We start from the raw sequence: 14,481 nt of genomic DNA on the forward strand, positions 1-14,481 counted from the left end.
GCCTTGGCTTAGCTCGCCTCTCCTCACTTTCTTTCTGCGGGAGCTCGCTGCCGGCGCCCAGGTGTCCTGACACGCCCCGCAAGGTTCCACGCTTTTTTCTCTATCCTGCCCTCGTTTTGCATGTAGTCTGCGTGACTTGGGCCTCTATCTTTCCTATGGCTGCATCCCTCAGTCCTGCGTTCATGTCACCGTAGTGTGGAGATGGCATTCGGGACAATGTGCTGTGACCTCGCACTGACGCCATTCCCTTCCCATCCCGCCAACCTGGCTTCCTCCTCCACCCCATGGAATAAACCAGATTGCTGCCAGTGGGAGGGAAATAGGGCCCCAAGGTTAATGAGGCAGTCCCTTACATTTATGGGTGGAATTTCTGTTTCTATGATGAATGTATGGTTTTTGGATGACCGCCTCTTAAGGTGATACTATAGGGGGATGGAGAGACAGTCTTTTCCTTAGAGATCCATCCAGTTTCGGGGAAGACATATATATATATATATATATGTATATATATATATATATGCATATACACACAGTTAATATTAAAAAGATGATGTGCTAAATCCTATATAAATGTGGAATCTATAACAGAGAGGAGGGGCAAAAGATGTACACAGGCTATGAAAACGTTTGGTGGAGCAGGGCCCTGAGCTGGCCCTTTAAAAATGGATAGGATTCGTTAAGACCCTTGTCTGAATTGGTAGAGCCTTCCAGAGTTCTGAAAATGATCAGGGGGGTCGGTTTTGCAGACAAAATCCGTTAAGAATTACTGTGAAAACCTGGAAGCCTAAAGTTTTAAGATATGTCAAATTATTTTTCAGGTGACCTGTACTGTCAAATAGTACTACATTTATCAGACGTATATAATCCAAAATAATTTGTCCACCTATAAAACGCTAATTTACCTCGGAATTCTCTTGCAGATGTTCACACAATTTATGGCACACCAACAGGTAAATGTTTGTTGCTTTAAATGTTTTATCGAAAAGAATTTGTGTTTGGGGAACTCAAATGATGCAGCTTGAATTAGTCTCCAGGGATAAATCCATAGGATCCTGAATTTCTTCAGTTTTAACACTCAACACACTTTAATGTAATTACTACTTTTAATACACTGTCTTCCCTGCTATACTCTAAGCTCTGAGGGAGCAGAGACCTTGTTGTGTGGATTCCCAGCACCTGGCATGCTGCCTTGATGCATAGCAGACGCTCATTAAGTATTGCTCAACCAGGAATGAATGATCAAGCATTGAATTTGTGCCTATGTGGAACCTATGACCTATCTTTATACTTCCTTGTTTTCAACTTTTTAATTAATAAACAAACAAGGGGAGTGTGCCCCAGGGAACACTAGAGCTGGTTAAACTAGCCTCTGCTAATATTTGAATACCTCTGTGGCTCAGGCAGTTTTTAGTGTTTTGGCAAAATCTGAATGTCACCGAACCCTGAAATTTATTGATGTTGTCTCCTAATATGTCTGTTTTAGCTTTCTAAATAATTCATTTAAACAATGCAGGCGGTAGAGTGGAAAGGACCCTAAACTAAGCTTCAGGGTACCCTGGGTTCTTCTCTGAAGGCTGTTGCTCACTTTACTTCTTTGAGCCTTTGTTTCTTAATGTGTAAGGTGAAAGGGATGGACTAGGTCATTGCTGAGGTTCTTTTTAGCTCTAAGCCTCCACTATCCCCTCAGTTCCTTGCAGGAACGTAATTCTGGGGCATACAACACTATCTCACTCCTCACTTCCCACACACAACCTCCCCTTCCCCTGGGCCCCATTCAGGGTCTGTGTTTTCCATACAGTTTTCCATATCACCATACAGCTGGTGATAGGTAAAAATAGCTGTTTTCTGACTATGAGACAAATTGACTGAAAGCTGTCAGGAGAGCTTGCCCTTCTCAAGTTGTCTTTCCATTAATGATGATGGGTTTAATGATTCCATCCGGATTCTTTCCGGTTTCGCTCATGACTGCATGCCAACCCAAAGGGAGGAAATATAGAAACCCTGACAAAAGGTCTATGCACTGATTGGTGTAATGTAAACATGATCAAATGTAAACCTAGGACTTTGAGAATGAGTGTCAAAACACCACCCAAGTGGCCTGGAATTTAGGAGACTATTTGACATTTCGTCACTTACAGTAATTAAACTGGGAGACTTCAGGGGACCTGGCATTTCAGATACGAAAAGAAGGAAGAAAAGCTATGTGGACTGAGAATGGACACACAGTGTGAATTCAGGGAATTTCTGTGGGTAGAACACAAGGTCCGATGGTTTATAGAAAAAGTTTCAGAGTTTTATTTATTGTTAAAACAACATTAAGAAATGTTTCAACAGGAAAATTTTTTTCACTCCCTTTCTTACAAATTAACGCATTTTCATTTGCCTCGATTTATTTCAATCATTAACCATATGGTCAGTAAGTATTTTATTTCTCAATTTTGAGATCTTTGTGGTCAGGTCAAGATATTGTTAGAAATAATGTAAAGACAGTGGAATATTACTCAGCAGTAAAAAGAAACAAAATTGAGTTATTTGTACTGAGGTGGATGGACCTAGAGTCTGTCATACAGAGTGAAGTAAGTCAAAAAGAGAAAAACAAATACCGTATGCTAACGCATATATATCAAATCTAAAAAAAAAAAATTGGTACTGATGAACCTAGTTGCAGGGCAGGAATAAAGATGTGGACATAGAGCATGGACTTGAGGACATGGGGTGGGAGGGGGAAGCTGGGGTGAAGTGAGAGTAGCATCGACATATATACACTACCGAATGTAAAATAGTTAGCTAGTGGGAAGCAGCTGCATAGCACAGGGGGATCAGCTTGGTGCTTTGCGATGACCTAGGGGGATGGGATAGGGAGAATGGGAGGGAGGCTCAAGAGGGAGGGGATGTGGGGATATATGTATGCATATGGCTGATTCACTTTGTTGTACAACAGAAACTAACACAGTATTGTGAAGCAATTATACTCCAATAAAGATCTATTTAAAAAAAAAGAACATATTATATAACAACATTTTTGTCTTCCCAACTGAAAATTGTTAATTTGTCATATTCTTATATTTTTTTAACTGTGTGTGTGTGTGTGTGTGTGTGTGTGTGTGTGTGTGTGTGTGGTTTAATATCATTATAAACTCATGGACTGAAACACATTTGATATGTTTCATTCATTGCAATTATTTTTCTTATTGATAACCAGATTGCCCCAAAATTATCCCATTCAAGTTGGCTCCTGAGTCATTTTGACATGACCAAACATTGATCCGCTTTCTGTCACTTTAGTTTTGCTTTTTCTACAATTCCAATAAATAGAATCATAGAGTAGAATCAACTTTGTTTCTGGTTTCTTCCTGTTAACATGATATGTTAAGATTCATCCATGTTGTTGTGTGTACCAGTACATAGTTCACTCCTTTGTATTGCCAAGTAGTGTTCTGTTGATGGATATTCTACAATTTGTTTATCCAGTCAATAGTTAATGGACATTTGGGTTGTTTCTGGTTTTGCTTATTATAAATAAAATGAGGATGGAAGTTCATGTAGAAATCTTTGTGTGGACATGTGTTTTCCTTTCTCTTGGATCTCTTCGACCTAGGACTGGAAATGCTGAGTCATATGGCAAGTGTATGTTTAGCATTATAATAAACTTCCCATCTGTTTTCCAAAGTGGCTTATCATTTTACACCCCCATCAGCAGACTGTGAGAGTTCCAGTTGCTCTGTATCCTTGGCAAAACACAATATTATCAATTAAAATACTTTAGCCATTCTAGTTGTTATGATATCTTATGGTGGTTTTAACTTGCATTTCCCTGATGATATTAAGCATCTTTTCATATTCTTTTTGGCCATTTATATATCTTCTTTTGCAAAGTGCCTGTTCAACTCTTGCCCATTAAAAAATATTAGGTTATTTTTCTTATTACTGAGTCGTAAAAGTTCTTCTATATTCAGAACAAAAGTTCTTTGTCAATATATTTATTTCAAACATTTTTTTCTCCCAATCCGTGGCTTGTGTTTTCATTTTCTTAACAGTGTCTTTTTGTTTGCTTTTTTTTTAATTTTTGTTTTGTTTTTTGGCCATGCCACTCGTCATGCAGGATCTTAACTGGACCACCAGGGAATTCTCTACAGTATCTTCTGAAGAACAGAAGTTTTTAACTTTGGTAAAATACAGTTTATCATTCTCTTTCATTTATGGTGTGTGATTTTTGTGTTCTATTTAAGAAATCTTTACTATTAGTTATCAATACAATAGAGTTTCTCCCATGTTTTCTCCTAGAAGTTTTATATCTTTAAGTTTTACATTTCAGTTAGTAATCCTTTTTAAGGTAATTTTTGTGTATAGTGTGAAGTAAAAACAAAGTTAATTGTTGTGCATATGGATGTCCAATTGTTCCGGTGCAATTTATTTATTTGTTTATTTATTTTTGGCTACGTTAGGTCTTCGTTGCTGTGCACGGGCTTTCTCGGCGAGCGGGGGCTATTCTTCATTGCGATGCGCGGGCTTCTCATTGCGGTGGCTTCTCTTGTTGCGGAGCACGGGCTCTAGGTGCACGGGCTTCAGTAGTTGTGCCGCACATGCTCACTAGTTGTGGCTTGCGGGCTTAGTTGCTCTGCGGCATGTGGGATCTTCCCGGACCAGGACTTGAACTCGTGTCCCCTGCATTGGCAGGTGGACTCTTAACCACTGCACCACCAGGTAAGTCCTCCATTGAATTATTGACATCTTGGCTGCTTTATTGTAAGACAATTGGCTATATATGTGTGGGTCAATTTTGGACTTATATTCTGTTCCATTTATATTTATGTCTATCTTTATATCAATACCAGACTATCACAATTTCTGTAACTATATAGTTACTCTTGAAATCAGATAGTGTAAGTCTTCTAGCTGTCTTCTTCTTCAGAATTGTTTTGACTATCCTAGGTCCTTTGCATTTCCATATAAATTTTATTTAATTAATTAATTTTGGCTATGCTGTGTGGCTTGTGGGATATTAGTTCCCCCACCAGGGATTGAACCCCAGGCTCCCCAGCAGTGAAAGCACCGAGTCCTAACCACTGGACTGCCAGGATATTCCCTCCATATAAATTTTAGAATCATGTTCTTGATTTCTACAAAAAGCCTTTTGAAATTTTGACTGGCATACATTGAATACATATTTGGGGGAGAATTGAAAACAACATTGACTCTTCTGATTCATGAATACTGTTTATTGTGCCATCATTTTAGATCATTTTTAATTTTTCTCAGCAAATTTTGTAACTTTCATTGTACAGGTCTATATATTTAATAAATTTATCCTTAAGTACATATATCCTTCACATTCATGAGAACATTTTTCTGAGGTCTTAGAGAACACCCCATTTTTGGGAACCCTACAATAGCATTTACTCTCTGATTAAATGTACTTGAAAAATTTAAACAATCAGCTTGATATCTGTAATGAATGTAACAATGTGCTTGAGAAGGAGTTAAGAACCTCAATGCCAGGCCAAAATACACACCCAGTCTAGACATCTGGCTGAGTGCTTTGCTTTCATTGCCCACCAACCTTCAAGATAGTTTCATTCAAATTTCCACTTCATTAAAAATGACAAATCCTTATATCATGGATTTTTAGGGTCTCTCTCAAGATAAAACCCTGAGTTCTGAGTGCCAATAGTCCGTGGCTGTTTCTATCACAATGTCTACCTTTCTCTTACCCATGTGTTTACAAGTCTCTCTCCCTGACTAAATGAGTTCTTCTGGGGTAGGAGCCTTGTTTGCTTGTAACCCCAGTACCAGGAAGTGCCCGGCATAATAAATATTTTTTGGTAAATATTTGATGGATGAATAGTCAAGGTTAATTTTCAGGTCTCAAGAAAGAAGACCGTTAAAGCTGAGGGGAGCAGATGGTGGAAGCGAGGTCAAGAATAGGAATCAGCACCTGCAATCCTAAAAGGCTGCAATGCAGTGGGAAGTTGGAACACAGGAGGTAACCGGGCATCGTCCAAATTAGTTCTGGCAGACAGTTTCTTGCATCTTCTTGTATGTTTTAAAAAGTTGGATATTCTTAAAGGCAATGTCCAAGTAATTGACAAAGTCATCTTAGGCCCACTGAATTTCTTTTCATTTCAGTAGATATTTATTTAATTCTTACTTATGTGTCAGGCACTCTGCTAAACAATGGGGAGAAAAATGAGTAAGGTAACATTTCTCTCCTCAAGGAACTCACTATCTAGTGATAGTGAGGACAAATGATTCTAATACAATACACAATGATAGAGGAGAGAATTGAATGTTCTAAGAAGTGAAAGGAGGAGGTGGGGTGGTTAGAAAAGGTGTCTAGGAGAAAATGATGCCTGATCTGAATTTTTTTTAAGACAATTTTTAAAGAGCACTTTTAGGTTCACAGCAAAATGAGAAGAAGGTATAGAGATTTCCCATATACCTCTTGCCCACCCACATGGACAGCCTCCCCTACTATTATAACAGGATGGTACATTTGTTACGATTGATGAACCTACATTTAAAAAATTTTAACTTATTATTATTTTTAACATCTTTATTGGAGTGTAATTGCTTCACAATGGTGTGTTAGTTTCTGCTTTATAACAAAGTGAATCAGCTATACATATATGTATATATCCCCATATCTCCTCCCTCTTGTGTCTCACTCCCACCCTCCCTATCCCACCCCTCTAGGTGGTCACAAAGCACGGAGCTGATCTCCTTGTGCTATGCGGCTGCTTCCCACTAGCCATCTATTTTACATTTGTTAGTATATATAAGTCCATGCCACTCTCACTTCATCCCAGCTTACCCTTCCCCCTCCCCATGTCCTCAAGTCCATTCTCTACGTCCTGCCCCTAGTTGATGAACCTACACTGACACATCATAATTACCCAAAGTCCATAAATTGCATTAGGGTTTACTCTTGGTATTGTACTTTCTGTGGGTTTGGACAAATGTATAATGATATGTATCCAACATTACAATATCGCACAGTGTTTTCACTGCCCTAAAATTTCTCTGTGTTCCACCTATTCCTCCCTACCCCCTCCCTCTCCAAATCCCGGCAACCACTGTTTTTTTTTTTAATGCCGCCATAGTTTTGCCTTCTCCAAACATCATGTAGTTGGAATCATACAGTATGTGGCCTTTTCAGATTAGCTTCTTTTACTTAGTAACATGCATTTAAGATTCCTCCATGTCTTTTCATGGCTTGATAGCTCATTGCTTTTCAGTGATAAACAATATTCTATTGAATGGATATACCATTTGCCTTTTGAAGAATACCTTGGTTGCTTCCAAGTTCTGGCTATTATGAATGAAGCTGCCTTAAACATCCATGTGCAGGTGTTCATGTGGACCTAGGTTTTCAACTCATTTGGGTAAATACCAAGAAGCATGATTGCTGGGTTATATGGTAAGAGTATGTTTAGTTTTGTAAGAAACCACCAAATTGTCTTCCAAAGTGGCTAAACCATTTAGCATTCCCACCAGCCAATGGCATATTCTTCTCAGCACTTGATGTTGTCGGTGTTCTGGATTTTGACTTTTTTTTTTTTTTTTTGATCGCACAGTTCAGCATGCAGAACTACCCCCACCAGAGATGCAACCCGCAGTAGAAGCTCAGAGTCTTAACCACTGGACCACTAGGAAGTCCTGGATTTTGACTATTTTAATAGGTATGTAGTGATATTCTCGTTGTTTTATTTGCAATTCCCTAATGATGTATGGTGTGGAGCATTTTTTCATATGCATATTTGCCATCTGTATATTTTCTTTGGTAAGGAATCTGTTAAGGACTTTGGCCCATTTTTAAAATCAGGTTGTTTGTTTCTTTATTGTTGAGTTTTAAAAGTTCTTTGTATATTTAGGATAACAGTCCTTTATCAGATGTCTTTTGCAAATATTCTCTCCCATTCTGTGGCTTGTCTTTTTAGTCTTTTGACATTGTCTTTTGTGGTACAGAAGTTTTTGTTTTAATGGAGTCCAGTTTATCAATTATTTCCCTCATGGACTGTGCCTTTGGCATTGTATTTTTTTAAAATTTATTTAGTCATTTATTTTTGGCTGCGTATTTTTTTAAAAATTTATTTAGTCATTTATTTTTGGCTGCGTTGGGTCTTCATTGCTTTCTCTAGCTGCGGTGAGTGGGGGCTACTCTTCGTTGTGGTACACGGGCTTCTCATTGCGGTGGCTTCTTTTGCTGCAGAGCATGGGCTCTAGGTGTGCAGGCTTCAGTAGTTGCAACATGCAGGCTCAGTAGTTGTGGCTCGCGGGCTCTAGAGCGCAGGCTCAGTAGTTGTGGTGCACGGGCTTAGTTGCTCTGCGGCATGTGGGATCTTCCCGGACCAGGGCTCAAACCCATGTCCCCTGCATTGGCAGGCGGATTCTTAACCACTGCACCACCAGGGAAGTCCCTTGGTGTTGTATTAATATCTAAAAGATCATCTAGGTTTTTCTTCTATGTTATTTTCCAGGAGTTTGCATTTTTCTTTATCTTTGGTTTTCTGTAGTTTGAAAATGCTATGCCTAGGTGTAGGTTTTTTACATCTATATTTCTCGCTGTTCTTCAATCTCCCTGGATCTGTGATTTTGTGTCTGACATTAATTTGGAGAAATTCTGAGTCATTATTGTTTCAAATATTCCTCTTGTTCCTTTCTCTATTTCTTCTCTTTTTGTTATTTCCATTATGCATATCTTATACTTTTTGTAGTTGTCCTACAGTCCTTGGATATTCTATTCTGTTTTTTTCAATCTTTATTCTCTTTGCTCTTCAGTTTTGGAAACTTCTATTGATACGTCCTCAAGCTCAGAGTTTCTTTCCCCAGCCATGACCAGTCTACTAATAAGCCATGAAAGACATTCTTCATTTCTGTTACAGTGTTTTTGGTCTCTAGCATTTATTTTTGATTCTTTCTTAGAATTTCCATCTCTTTTCTTACATTACCCGTCTGTTCTTGCATGCTGTCTACTTTATCCCTTAGAGTCCTTAGTACATTAATCATAGTTGTTCTAAATTCCAGGTCTGATCATTCTAACAACTCTGGTTAGATGTCTGGTTTTGATGCTTGCGCTATCTCTTCAAATTGCGGTTTTTTTTTTTTTGCTTTTTAATATGCCTTTTAATTTTTCTTGATTGCTTAACATGATGTACTAGCTAAAAGGAACTGCTATAAATAGGCCTTTAGTAATGTGATGGTAAGGTATGGGGGGAGTGGAAGCATTGTGTACCTGAACTGAGTCTTAAAGAATAAATAGGAAGGACTTCCCTGGTGGTGCAGTGGTTAAGAATCCACCTGCCAATGCAGGGGACACAGGTTTGATACCTGGTCTGGGAAGATCCCACATGCCACGGAGCAACAAAGCCTGTGTGCCACAACTCTTGAGCCTGCGCTATAGAGCCCGTGAGTCACAATTACTGAGCCTGCGTGCTGCAACTACTGAAGCCCGCACACCTAGAGCCCATGCTCCGCAACAAGGAAAGCCACCACAATGAGAAGTCCGCACACCGCAAGGAAGAGTAGTCCCCGTTCGCTGCAACTAGAGAAAGCCCGCGTGCAGCAATGAAGACCCAACACAGCCAAAAATAAATAGATTAATTAATTAATTAAAACAAAAAGAATAAATAGGAATTGCCAGGTATAAAGCAGAGAGGGTAAAGGAGAGAAGTAAGGGGCCAGCAAGATTAAAGCCTTGAAGAGAAGAGGCAGCAGGAGAAAAATCTCCCTTGCTTAATATCTCTCAGGAGTAAAATATTATGGTGATAACTTCATATTAGCTGTCTCCTTCACCAGATTGGGATCATGCCTGAATCAGCTTTATTTTTTTCACATTGACTAACACAGAGCATGGATTCTGTGTACAATGCACTGTAAAACTAATAAATAATAATTTCCCAATGACATGGGACCTCTCTGCTGTCAGAGAATCACCCTGGACAAGGATAAGCTGGGCCTGGGGTCACATAAGTCCAGCCTCAGTCTTACACTGGTAAATAAATTAGAATTGCCTCAAATCATGGATGGTCCTATTACCACTATTCTTTCTACTATTACAACTATCACATCATCTATCTATCTATCTAGCTATATCTATATATTTACATATATTTGTATACAGATATATATAGATGGTAGTTTATATATATTATATACTGCTTATGTATATATATAATATATATAAATATATAACTTATATGTACACATATAATTACTACTTCAAATTTTAAAATTACTTTCATATACATTATCCTAGTTGATCCTACTATATTGATCCTAATACTACTATATTATGACTACTGTAAATAGAAAAGAGAGAAGTAACAACAGAGATTTTAGTCAATCAGTTAACAAATAGTTATGTGTCAGACTGTGCAAGCCACCTCAGGGATACAAAAGGCATATTGAAATAACAGAATTCATAGATAAAAGGATTATTTGGTCCAGCTGTCTCATTTTATAGACAAGTACTACAGGTACGGGAGGTCAAACTTTTTGGACCCTGCTTACAGACTCCAGGATTTCATAACAATCTAGTAGTAACGCTAAAATGAAAACACGAGAAACAATTCAAAACAATTAGGCAGTGAATAGTATGGTCCTGACAGAAGGGGAAAAAATCCGTGAAGAAGTAAGATGACAGAACTAAGTATCAGACACAGTCCTGGGAACTTCCATATGATCTTTATTAATCCTCAGAAAACACATCATCATTATCACCATTTTATGATAAAACTAAAGCTGAAAGAAGTCAGGTAATTTACCAAAAGCCCCACAGCAAGTGGTGGATCTGGAATTCAGAGCCAGTTCCTTCTAAATCCAACACTTACGTTATTTAAACTTTTAACCACTGAAGTAGAACAGGCATGGCCTCTGTGTGGGATGAGAAAAAGCTTTTCAAAAGTGCTGGAAAAAAAAAAAGTGCTAAAAAAAAGGAGAGTAGGATCAAAGTAAGCAGGGCATTGCAAAGAGGAAATTGTTATGTAGATAGGCAATAGGGAACATTTGCAGGCGCTTAAGTATAAGGAGTAACATAATCATTATCGGGGAACTTGAAAGTTAGAAGGCATCTCAGGTGAGAAGTCATGTAGAAATCTATTTATAGCACAACTTACAGATATTTACTCAAATTCTGATTTAAGTAGTCACTTGACAGGGACTTTTCTTCTAAGGCCAGCGTGTTACTCGCCAGCCCTAATTATTGATAGCTCTTTGGTAAGCATACTTTGTATTTCTTCAATCAAAAGAACATAACAGCTCAGGACCAAGCTCAGAGCTTTGTGGCTCACTGCTGGAAATCTTCTAAGTTAAAACAAAGCCAAGAATCCATACCTGTTCATCCATCCATTCTTTCACAATACTTACTGAATGTTTCTGTGTGCTGGTCACTTTCTAGCGGATTGGGCTACAGAGATCTCTGCCCTCTTGGAGCTTCACTATGCCCTCTTACTTGATAGGATTTTCAGTATCACCAAACCATTTTGGATTTTTGTGCCTTCCCTCCTAACACACCAGACTTATTAAAAGAGTGCTTTCTTTTTAACACTACATTGGGGTCACAGAGTAAAATTCTCCAACTGCCATCTGTTTATTTCAGCTAAGTACCATAAAGAAGTTTCCACCATAATGATCCTCTGGAGCTAGGAAAACTACCACAAGTCCTAAATCTTTGGCTGGTCATTAACTTCTAACCATGGTCTTTATTTCTTGTGGTGAAATAACGTGCCTTTCCTTGCCTAATCCCTTCCTGGTGTGTATCAACATTATTTAATGTCTTCTAATTCAGTCATTTTTTATTTTATTTATTTGTTTATTAAAAAAATTTTTTTTTGGCTGCATTAGGTTTTTGTTACTACACGTGGGCTTTCTCTAGTTGCGGCGAGCGGGGGCTACTCTTCATTACAGTGTGCGGACTTCTCATTGCAATGGCTTCTCTTGTTGCAGAGCACAGGCTCTAAGCACGCAAGCTTCAGTAGTTGCAGCATGCAGACTCAATAGATGTGGCATGCAGGCTCAGTAATTGTGGCGCAAGGGCTTAGTTGCTCTGCAGCATGTGGGATCTTCCCAGACCAGGGCTCGAACCTGTGTCCCCTGCGTTGGCAGGCAGATTCTTGACCACTGTGCCACCAGGGAAGTCCCCAGTCACTTTTAAAATAAATATGCCTATAAACATTAAATAAGATTTAAAAAATCTTATTATTCCATTCACTCTGCTGTTGTAGATAGCCAGTCAGCCAGAGGTATTAGTGCAATTTTCAAGGACTTAGGCTAAAATTTCTAAAATAAGGAAATTATCTAAGATCTTTATCAAAACCCTCTAGGATCCACCCACCTCTGTTACTTTTTTCATTAAGGTCTCTTGATTCCAGGTTCGAACTACACTCTTTTTTAAAAAAATTATTCTATTGAAGTATAGTTTATTTACAATGTTGTGTTAATTTCTGCTGTACAGCAAAGTGATTCAGTTATACATATATACACATTCTTTTTCATATTCTTTTCTATTATGGTTTATCACAAGATATTTAATATAGTTTCCTGTGCGAACTACACTCTTGAGAGTTCCTCAAACAGTACCACAGTTGTCTAGCGCCTGTCTCTGGTTCCCTTCTCTTAATTTCCCTGTCTGAGCATAGGTCCGGAAGAGACCTTCCTTTTTCTTCCCCATCTTTTCTGCCTTCCCCATCCTAAGTCCCCACATGCTCAGATGCAGGTACTTGGCCCATGACGTTGCCCTTTCCCTTTCTCTCCACCAAAAACTCCTGGGGTTCCTTGGCTCTGATTCTACAGTGCAGTGACTCACTCTCCTTTTCTCTTAAAGTCCAGTTTCCTTATCATGGCTTTGAGTTCCCTTCTCCCTTTTAGGTCCTGAACTGCCTCCCCAGCTTCATCTCCCACCCCTCCAATCTACACTCCATCTGCTCCACCCTTCCATCTACCTGACTGTTCCCAGGCATTCTCCACTCATGCATTTTTCCTTGTCTTTGCTCTGGCTGTCCTCTGCCTTCAGTGTCCTTTTTACCATCCTTTACCCATGGAAATTCTACTTCTTCTTAAAGCTTTGCTGAGTCCTAATAGCCCTTCCTCTGTAAAGCTTCCCCTGCTTCCCCAGTTAGAACAAATCAGAACTGACTGCAGTTCCCCACTCTGCTTTTATTTTCCAATGCTACCTGCTCAGGATATCTTTCTTCATGTAAAAGTTATCATATTATGTAGGTAAGGACTGTATTCTCAGCAAGGTATCACATTGGAAAACAATTGTTAAATTATTTGATCTAAGGTGTTAATTAGCTGATTAAGTTTAACTTACAAATATAGGAGGCAGGTAATTACAGTAGACAGACTATATCATTGAGAGTCAGGAGACCTGGATTTGAATCTCAGCTCTGATTCCTCCCTTTATCGCTCCTGACCTCCCTTTCTTCCTTCCCAAAATGAGGTTGGCAAAGTAAACACCAGCCAGGTAATGCAGGGCCTTGCAGCCCATGCTAACTGTAAACAGAAATCATTAAAAGATCCTAAGGAGAGGATTGAGAAGATCAGGTTTCTGCTTTGGAGGGATTTTTGGTTGGTTTGTTTGTTTTTGTAAAATATACATAACACTTACCACTTTAATTATTTTTAGGTGTATAGTTCAGTGGCATTAAGTACATTCACATTGTTGTGAAACTATCACCACCATCCATCTCCAGAACTTTTTCATCTTCCGAAAGTTAGATTCGGTATCTATTAAAAAATAACTCCGCATTCTCCTCTCCCCCTACCCCTGGCAACCACCATTCTACTTTCTGTCTCTATGAATTTGACTCTTCTAGGTACCTCATATGAATGGAATCATACAGTATTTGTCCTTTTGTGTCTGGCTTATTTCACTCAGCGTAATATCTTTAAGGTTCATCATGTTGTAGCATGTGTCATACTTTCCTTCATTTTTAAGGCTGAAGCATATTCCATTGAATGTATATACAAAAAACCCCCTCATGTTTTGTTTATCCATTCATACATCTGTGGACATTTGTGTTGTTTCCATCTTTGGCTATTGTGAATAATGCTCCTATGAATGTACAAATATCTGTTCAAGTCTTTGCTTTCAACTCTTTTGAATACATACCCATAAGTAGAATTGCTGGATTGTATGGTAATTCTTTTGTTTGTTTGGACGTGCTGCATGGATTTCAGGATCTTAGTTCCCTGACCAGGGATTGAACCCGGGCCCTCAGCAGTGAAAGTGTGGAGTCCTAAACACTGGACCACCAGGGAATTCCCTAATTCTTTAATTTTTTGAGGAACTGCCATACTGTTTTTCACAGTGGCTTCACCATTTTCCATTCCCATCAGCAATGCACAAGGGTTCCAATTTCTGCATATCTTTGTCAACACTTGTTCTTTTCTTTCCTTTTCTTTCTCCCTTCCTTCCATCCTTCCTCTTTCTTTCTTTCTTTCTTTCTTTCTTTCTTTCTTTCTTTCTTTCTTTCTTTCTTT

The 14,481-nt window shown here is 38.8% G+C and overlaps 1 protein-coding gene across 2 annotated transcripts in view; it reads left to right on the forward strand.

Moving 5' to 3' along the window:
- Window positions 1-2: 2 nt before the first annotated feature.
- Window positions 3-14,481, forward strand: part of SIK3 (SIK family kinase 3) — a 290,388-nt gene continuing 275,909 nt past the window's right edge. The window contains exons 1-3 of one of the 2 annotated variants that reach the window (XM_029207075.1): window positions 3-83; window positions 921-950; window positions 7,575-7,679. The gene's annotated coding sequence lies outside the window, so the exon portion shown is untranslated. Of the gene's footprint in view, window positions 84-920; window positions 951-4,649; window positions 4,705-5,862; window positions 5,984-7,574; window positions 7,680-14,481 lie in introns of those variants that run through there. The other variant, XM_029207076.1, reaches the window with a different exon arrangement.

The sequence above is a fragment of the Monodon monoceros genome, unplaced genomic scaffold (assembly GCF_005190385.1).
Source record: "Monodon monoceros isolate NGI ecotype Baffin Bay Population unplaced genomic scaffold, NGI_Narwhal_1 Super_Scaffold_7, whole genome shotgun sequence".
NCBI classification, from domain to species: Eukaryota; Metazoa; Chordata; class Mammalia; order Artiodactyla; family Monodontidae; genus Monodon; species Monodon monoceros.